Source organism: Cetorhinus maximus, chromosome 15 (assembly GCF_964194155.1).
Source record: "Cetorhinus maximus chromosome 15, sCetMax3.hap1.1, whole genome shotgun sequence".
In the NCBI taxonomy this organism is placed as follows: domain Eukaryota; kingdom Metazoa; phylum Chordata; class Chondrichthyes; order Lamniformes; family Cetorhinidae; genus Cetorhinus; species Cetorhinus maximus.
Window position 1 is genome coordinate 21,077,418 of NC_135893.1, and position 8,418 is coordinate 21,085,835.

Genomic DNA, 8,418 nt, shown 5'->3' on the forward strand with positions numbered 1-8,418 from the left:
ACCCAAGCTATAATGTAGATAACCTTGCCCCCATTTCTTTAATAAAAAATATTTGACTGTTTTCTTAGCTTCCAGTTCATCTTCCCCTTTCCCCTGAGATTTTCATGTTATTGCATTTTGGTGATGATTGTTTCTTGCACTTAAGAGTCACAAAATGGAACACTTTCCCATCTTAACTACGCCATTTTGACTTCAAGCATTCCCAGACTGGCACAGCCAAGTTAACCTTCCTCTAAGATGCCCAACAATATGCCTCAGATCCAAACTCAAGAGTATCATTCCCGTTGAACATTTTTCCCTTTGCCATATCAGGCGTTAATTTATTTGCAAGTAGTACTATAACCAATTGTCTCTCTCTCTCTAATGGAGGGAGATGCCTATAATCTTTTGCAGATCATGGCTAATTACTTGCTTACTGAATTAAGGTCAATATTTGGCTTGAAACCTATACTCATGAGGAACTGTACTGCCAGTTTCGCATAGAATCTTCACAAGATCTAGCTAGCACCTTTCATCATTGCTGCAGCCTGCTTTCAAACTTAAGAGTCCAAGGCTCAGTGTGCCAGCCTACTGCAGCTTTTCCTATCTTGTCTCTTTCTCAGTGTGTCTGTTTCTTCAACAATATGTTCCTGATTTCCACAATGTTTATAAAGTCAAGGTCAGTGTAGGACAATTTCTGGTTGTAAGCCTTCTGTTTTCCCAGCACCCTCCCCCAGGCTTCCACTAAGCTACTTAATACTGAATAAGCTATCTCTTGTTGACACGTCAATTATGAATGAGAACTTTAATGCCAGTAATTTTGAGAAGTGCACTGTATTCAATAAAGGCTGAAGGTGTGAATATTTTGTTCAAAACTTGCAGAGAATTCAGTTCTGATCTAATGGTCGGGACAGCCCATTAACTTTAACAAGTGCAAACAACAGGACAAAGCGCAAGCCCACTGTTTTCCCTAGCGTCCACCATTCACACATATTCCTCATCTTGCACTAGCATTCTAACTGTAGAACTGCCTACATGAAAGCCTAAAGCCATTTCTCAGGTTTCTCAAGAGGTTGAATTGTTTTTGTATTCACAGTGGTCTGACAGCAGGATGGAGGAAGTATTGTCCAAGAGGGAACTCAAGCCTCTTTGTAAATCCAGGGAAAAGTAGGGACAGGCCAGAGGAGATAAGCAGGAGCCAGAGTGCTACACACCTCTGACTAAAAATGGAGCAAACCGTTCATGAGTTCCACATTTAAACAATGTTACTAGAATTTACTTTGCCAGTATAACACATTTTTGGACAGACAGAAATATTTTTGGCCAGACACAAACAACTGGTGTAATGAACTATTTCTCAGCTGTCCATATCCCAAGTTAAGCTGCTTGATCTGAAGGAAGGATTCCAACTCTTAAGGCCTTGACATTGAATAGGAACAGCTCGTCAATGAGAACATTGTTCCGAGGAATAGATGGTTATCAAGCCACTTTTTATGCTTCCATAAGTCACTACAGAAAGTTCACCCGTATGAGCACTGAAGTAGTATTCAAGCTGTCGAATATGAGAAATGGCATGAACTTGATGGGCAGAATGGCCTCCTTCTGTACTGTAAGGACTCAATGAAATGCTATACGTTTGTTCCCATTATATTTCCCAGGCCCCCCTCAGGAATGTATAGAAGCATATTAACAAATAACATACAGTATTCCAAGTAAAGCCAATTCATAATGAGGTCTGATGAAAAGTGCATGATCAATGAACAGGTTTGTTCTCCAGTTCAGGTATAGGCACTGAGCTGTCAACTTGAGATCAATTAAAGACCTCTCTCTACCCACGATTGGTCAGTTCTTTACTTGCACTGATGTGATATCCTCAGATACTTCCTGCACAGGACCCTTTACATCTTGTTTGATCCCAAAACACCGATGGAAACCTGTAATTAACAATGCAGTAAAATTCCATGTTAGTTATAAGGTGTGCCTGTCAATTTCTTTTGGATGAAAAAGTTACTAAATAAGTTTGCTTTCTATTATTCTACTCAGGCTGTTTCTTTCTTCTAATTCAATTAAAAATTGGACAGGGTCAGAATCCAGGTGTAAAAAGATCACCCTACAGAACACCTTTCAAACTAGGGTGGAAAAGACAAGAATGGCATAAAGTTTTCCCTATTGCCTGCTCAGCCAGCTCTTTATTCCACACAGCATCCTGGAAACAGAATTGAAGGCATTTACCATCACAATATTTGTTGTGGCTCCATTTTTTTTTAAGCAACATGTCTTCTTTCATTTTGCATTATAAGCAGGTATTATGTGGCAGTCCCCTATACAATACCCCAAGTTTGCTAGGTTGCACTTAAAGGTTAAACTTTACAAAGAGGAATTTGAGGCTTCCCCTCACCCCTCACCCCCCCCCCCCCCCCCCCCCACCACCAACCTCCAAATTCCATCACAGTTTTGGTCCTGTTGTTTATCATCCCCACAATTAAAAATGATTTAGCATATGTAGTCTTGACGTGCTTGACTCCGCCAAACAGGCTAGCTGTCCCTCCCTCTGCATGCAGGCATGCTTTACCACCTTCACTTGGCTGTCCATCTCATGTTCCTGACTGGCTTTGTTTACGAACGTTAACAACTAGAGAAGGATCATGGATTATACAAACGAATATTTTGCAGGCTAATGACAGGAGTGAATGGAACTGCAATAATGCAGGAAGGTAAGATCTGGACATCACATGAAATAGAGGGCAGCCAAGAATGCCATCAGGCATTTGAGGTCAGCTGTTGAGGTGAGGTGCAGATAGTGATGCAGATCGCAAACCTACAACATTGTGCAGGTACTGGGCCCCGTATCTAGGAAGCTTGCAACCGGATGTGTGCTGGATTTGGGGATTTTACAGATTTTGGGCCTAGCATGTACTTATAATACATAAAATAAAGTATGAAAAATAAAGAATAAAGGGGTTACATTAAATTGCTATCCAGGGCGCCAGCTTTGAATGTTCTTGGGTCCTTCCGGATTTTGGGACACTGGATAAGGGGGTCCTGTGCCCGTAACTAGTTGGAACATCACCTTGATATTCATCGATTAAGCACCATGGAGAGTAGATTTTGATTCCAGCCTGTACCTACTGAGGGGCTTTTGTTTTTATATTTGTAGAAATGAAGCATAATGGCATTGTGAAGCAGATAAAGAAAATAAATGAAGGGGTGATGTCTTTGAAAACTTCTATGTCCTCACCTTGTTTTTTCACTCCAAGGTTCATTTTTCCCCTCTTAATCAGGAAAATGAGAAAAATCACAGCCGCCACAGCGATGACACTGATATAAAATTTGACTTCTACGGACAAGGCTAAAGAGAAAAGACAGTGTGATATTGAAGTGGTCTACATTTCAAAATTTTAAACATCTCAAAACGTTCATTTATTAATTACTAGCACTTTTGTCACCATGGAAGCAACAACAACTGGCATTTATATAGAGCCTTTAATATAGCAAAATGACCCAAGGAGCTTCACAGGAGCCTTCAGGACATATTAGGACAGGTGACCAAAAGCGTGGTCAAAGAGAGGTATTAAGATATGTTTTTAAAAGGAGGGAAAAAGAGTCTTAGGGAACGAATTTCTGAACTTAAGAGCTGAGACAGCTGAAGGCACGGCCACCAGTGATGAAACAAAGGAAACCAGGGATGCATGGGAGTCCAGAATTGGAAGAATGCGGAGTTCTTGGGGCACAACCGTGAATGCCTGTATATAATATGAAACATGTCTCTGGTGGCTTAGTGAAAAAATCTGCTGCTTAGTGTGGCTGCAAATCATAAAAACATAAAGCTTGCAGGTTCTATACTTGCCCGTATGTTGCTTGCCCTTGATCGCTGTCCAATGGACTGTGCTTGCAAATCTGCAGAGCTGAGCCTCGCTCTACCCCTTGGATATGATACCCCAATCTGTCTTTCAAATGAGAAGTTAAACAGAGGCCTTGTCTACCTTCTTAGGTTGTTGTAAAAGAATCCATGATACTCTTTGAAGAAGAGAAAGGGAGTTCTCCCTAGTTTCCTGGCCAATATTTAACCCCAACCAATATCACTAAAAACAGACTATCTGATCATTATCACATTGCTGTTCATGGGACCTTATTGTGCAGAGATTGGCTGCCACTCTTCTTACAATATAACAGTGACTACACTTCAAAAGTACTTCATCTGCTGTAAGATACTTTGGGATGTTGTGAGGTTGTGAAAGATGCTATAGAAATGCAAGTCTTTTTGAAAAGACTTAGGCTCTTAGAATTAGGATCAGCCGATCTTGATCCCAAAGGTTTTCGGGCAACTGGCCTTCACGCTTCTGGCTCCTGCATGAGGATACGCCTCTTGTGGGAGAGCTGCAAGCACTCATTCAATGATCTGTTTGCTCCTTCCAGGGAAAATAAAAAGAAATCCTGGGCTTGGAATTCCTGTGGGATTCCTCCGGCTGGAATTGTAGCCATGAGCTGTGTTTCCACGCCTGAGCAGGATTGCTGCTACTCTTCCAGAAAAGTTACTGCTGCGTAGAGAAAAATCCCTGGCCCTGATGTTTAATTTACACAGTGTTAAGTGTAATGATGGAGACCATTCGAAACCTTCTTCATCAGAAAAACTATACAGAAAGCAATGTTTTTTAAACTGAAATTATGTTTAAGCATGAGACAGTCATTGGCACGAACCTGGTTGACCTTCTGTTACTGAAGAAAGTGGTCCAGTTGAAGTACTGAGCAACGTTGCACTGGGCACAGTTGTAGAGTTAGAGGCTGTTCTTCCTTGAGTTATGGTGGTCTTTGTAGTACGGATAGGTATGTCACTTGGGTGAGACATGACGTAAAGCAGAGGATGGAACAAAAGAAAAGTAAATAATGTTGGAGTTAGACTGAACTGGTTACATTGTTTGGGTATTTCTTTATATACAGTACCTGTTGCAACATAGAAACACACAGGTACTGGAAGAGACCTAACTGGATCTCAAAGGTCCCAAAGTACAGCTTCAGTCTTTAGTGCATCATTCTACTTCTCCTACCCTTAATTGCTTTATCCTCCAAATATCTTTCCAGATCCCCTCTTGAAACTATCAGAACTATCAAAGCTACTGTGTTACTAGAGCTGTCTTCAACCATCTGATACCAAACCGCTGTTATCTGTGAATTATTAGTTTAATGTGTAAGTGTCAGATATTAATTATCTATGAAGGTGTTGTCTGTGTGTAGTGGAATCCTGCATATTAACTCAAAGACAGTAAATGGATCTACTATTGCCCAGGACAGGTGTTGCTGGATTACTTGCTGCACTAACTTTCACTCCAGTTCACGCGGAATGAGAATGCCTGTTTGTGGGAATTAATCTTTTTGTTGAGCAAGGGGAAAGTGGATGGGAGGACCCTGAATCCTGACACTTCCATCACATACAGACCTTCACTGCTTTAAAACAGACACATATTAGCAACAAAGCTGTACAGGAGTTTCACCTACTCTGTCCGATTTTTGCATGGCTTCTCGTCTCCATCTGAATAAAATCCTGGTTGACATGGCACACAGGAATCGGGGTCTTCCATGAATGGAAATAAGATACAAACACAGTTAATCACAAAATATTCTGATGAAAGGTTATCAGCATGCAACGTTAGCTCTGTTTCTCTCTTCACAGACGCTGCCAGACCTGCTGAGTATTTTCAGCATTTTCTGTATTTATTTCAGATTTCCAGCATCCGCAGTATATAACACAAATGAAGTCATGTTCACAATTATAAGCAGATGATTATATAGCTTCCAGTTAACTGATTCAGACCTATTCTTACCTCATGATGAGCTTAAGCATGCAACTAAAAACACCCGTGGGCTGTTCATTTTGAGCAATTGTATTTTTTAAATCTTCACATACACTGAAGGAATTTTATTTATATAAAAGTTTAAAAGGGGTAAGTTTCACTACTTTTTCACTCCTTTCAAAAAGCAGTTACAAAGAATTATATTCCCTGACATCATTTTGTTTTCCTCCATTCCTTCCTGCTGATTTTTGTGAACAATTCTGTCTAAAATGACACAGCTGCAATGAAAAAAAATGCCTGGTAAACTGTTGCTTGTTCACTTGCAAACATGCGATGTAATGGTTTGAATGCATTAATGTCACAATAAAATTGTCATATGAGCCTGTTGCTGTCCATACAAAATCTTTGGCCCAAATGCTCGTAGATGTCCTCTTAATGGTGAGTGTTGGGGAGACACGTTTCCAGTTTACAGGCAAAGCTGCTAGTTAGTCAGGGGTCCCTTGCAATTGAGATGTTTCCAACCTAGACAGAAGCACAAACTGGCATTTGCTGGTCAAGGTTCAATGCAAGGTACTCCCATTGCCTATGTTCAACCAATTATTGATGATCATTCAATGATAACCTGAATGGGAACAATTGACTACGGAAACATTCCCATTCATCATGTCATTGGAACAAGAGTTTCACATTGCCACGTCATGGGGTGTTTTACAGAAAGGCCTATTTTCAAGGCTGCCTCCAGTGAATAAGGAATGACTAAGAGAGATATCTTTCCACTATATTTAGAATTGTCCAACAATTCATATAAATAAATGATTTAAGTGCCTCAACTGTATCTACATTGTACTAAATAACACAGGTAGAGGCTTTAATTCTTATTGTTTCCTTATTGGATTGGAGTTTAGGTCATTTTTGCCTCAATGAAACCAATTGCAGTTATCTTAATTTAGGCCCCTATTCTAGAAACTTTATCTAAGCTGCTTAAAATCTGCCTAAAAATAGCTGCAATATCTGCTGGTTAGGTACAAAATACAGATCTGGCTACAGCTGTTATATGCAACCATAGAGTGTGACCAAGGGAGTTATGAGATACACTTGAAGGAGTAACCAATGACACTGAGCCCGAGAGGTTATCTTCCAAAGACCGATGAGATATGTGATGTGTATCAGGCCACTAGTGATCAATGGTCTCGACAAGAAGTTGTGGCTCCTAAGTCTGCTTTACTGCAGTGGGAGTGAAAAAGAGGAGAGGTGGTAGTAACACTGTAGGCAGTGGCTGTTCGGGAGAGAATGGTTGACGTACAAGAGGTATTGATAAAGCTTCCCTGGGTGCCTCCTTGCCTGATTAATGTTGAGGAGACACCAGGCCTGGTAATTCAGATGATTCTTACTGTTTTCTTTTGTTGCAGTACATTAAATAGCTTCATACCTGTTATCCATTGTTTGTCTTTACCACACAAGCATTCAGCATTAGACGTGGTGGAACATTTCTTTTTATATGTGGCACCGATTTCTGCATTGAGGACAAAAAGCATTTTCATAAAAGGCTTGCAAAAGGACCAGGATAAAAAGTGTTTCTTTGTACGTTTTTCTAATGTATGCTGATTTAGAAAAAAAGATCAAAACATACGATAGCACATTCTCTGATTGACTACCCAAAGCCTTCTTCAGACAAGAAAACAAATGTCAAACTTGCAACTCCTCCCAGCACAACATTTAAGAATATGAAGTTAGGCCGGGGGTTCCAATCCAGATGCCGAGGGGCATGAAACTGAGATTTCATTGCCTCTAACATAACAGTCTTAATCAAAGACATCATATTTGCATAAGCTAACAATGAGCTGCCAGCTGGGACAGTAGGAGGGACTTTTGATGGATCCTTCTCTCTTTTTTGACAATTTTCCCTCCTTCCTTCTCCTTTCTGCCCCATTTCTCCTGTTCCTCCTCCTTCACAGCTGGATGAGCTGATGCCCTGTCACAGTCACTTTCTCATCCAACTCCCTCACTTCAATGGTGGCAGAAATTGCCTCTCCATTGAGATATCAAAAATGTTATTGCTTTAAGCATTAGGAAAAGAGAGGATGTAAAAAGAAGCAGCGAAGGAGCAGGCAAATGGAATGAGTGTGGAAAGTTCCTGCTGAAAAGCAGGCTTAGCTTTGATGAAAGGAAGATTCTCCTTCTAGACTGGAAATTCTACAAATAACAGAATTATAGATACAAAGTAGCACATGTGTGTGGACCTTCATTCCTTGATTGAATGATGGAAGCAATAAGCAGATTTAGAAAGTAAATAGTAGTTAATAGACTCACCTTTGGTGCAAGTTCTGCATTGAACACAAGAACTGTACGTGTTCCAATCTTTAGAATACTTTCCCGAGGGGCATGGTCGACAATCTGCAACATCGTTGAAATTTTCGCACCGTTTTTTCAAGTAGTATCCTATTTTAAAAAAATGCCAGTAGTGCTTTCTGTCAGACTTGGAGAATTAATGATATGACCATATCATGTTGGAACACTGTACTCTGAATTGCTGGATAATTTGATTAACCAGTATTTGAAGTCTTTAGAAATTCTGACCACAGCAACAGGGGGAAGCCATTCAGCCCCTTGGGCCTGCTCCACCATTCCGTTGGATCCTGGCTAATCTGTA

General features: G+C 40.5%; 2 long non-coding RNA genes across 2 annotated transcripts; both read right to left on the reverse strand.

Moving 5' to 3' along the window:
• Nucleotides 1-1,290: 1,290 nt before the first annotated feature.
• LOC144690474 (uncharacterized) lies at nucleotides 1,291-4,801 on the reverse strand. The gene is made up of 3 exons (XR_013578896.1): nucleotides 4,678-4,801; nucleotides 3,218-3,328; nucleotides 1,291-1,913 (listed from the first exon to the last, which is right to left on the reverse strand). It is a non-coding gene; the product is annotated as an uncharacterized LOC144690474 (long non-coding RNA).
• Nucleotides 4,802-5,472: 671 nt separating this feature from the next.
• LOC144690475 (uncharacterized) lies at nucleotides 5,473-8,191 on the reverse strand. The gene is made up of 3 exons (XR_013578897.1): nucleotides 8,079-8,191; nucleotides 7,198-7,281; nucleotides 5,473-5,548 (listed from the first exon to the last, which is right to left on the reverse strand). It is a non-coding gene; the product is annotated as an uncharacterized LOC144690475 (long non-coding RNA).
• Nucleotides 8,192-8,418: the final 227 nt, after the last annotated feature.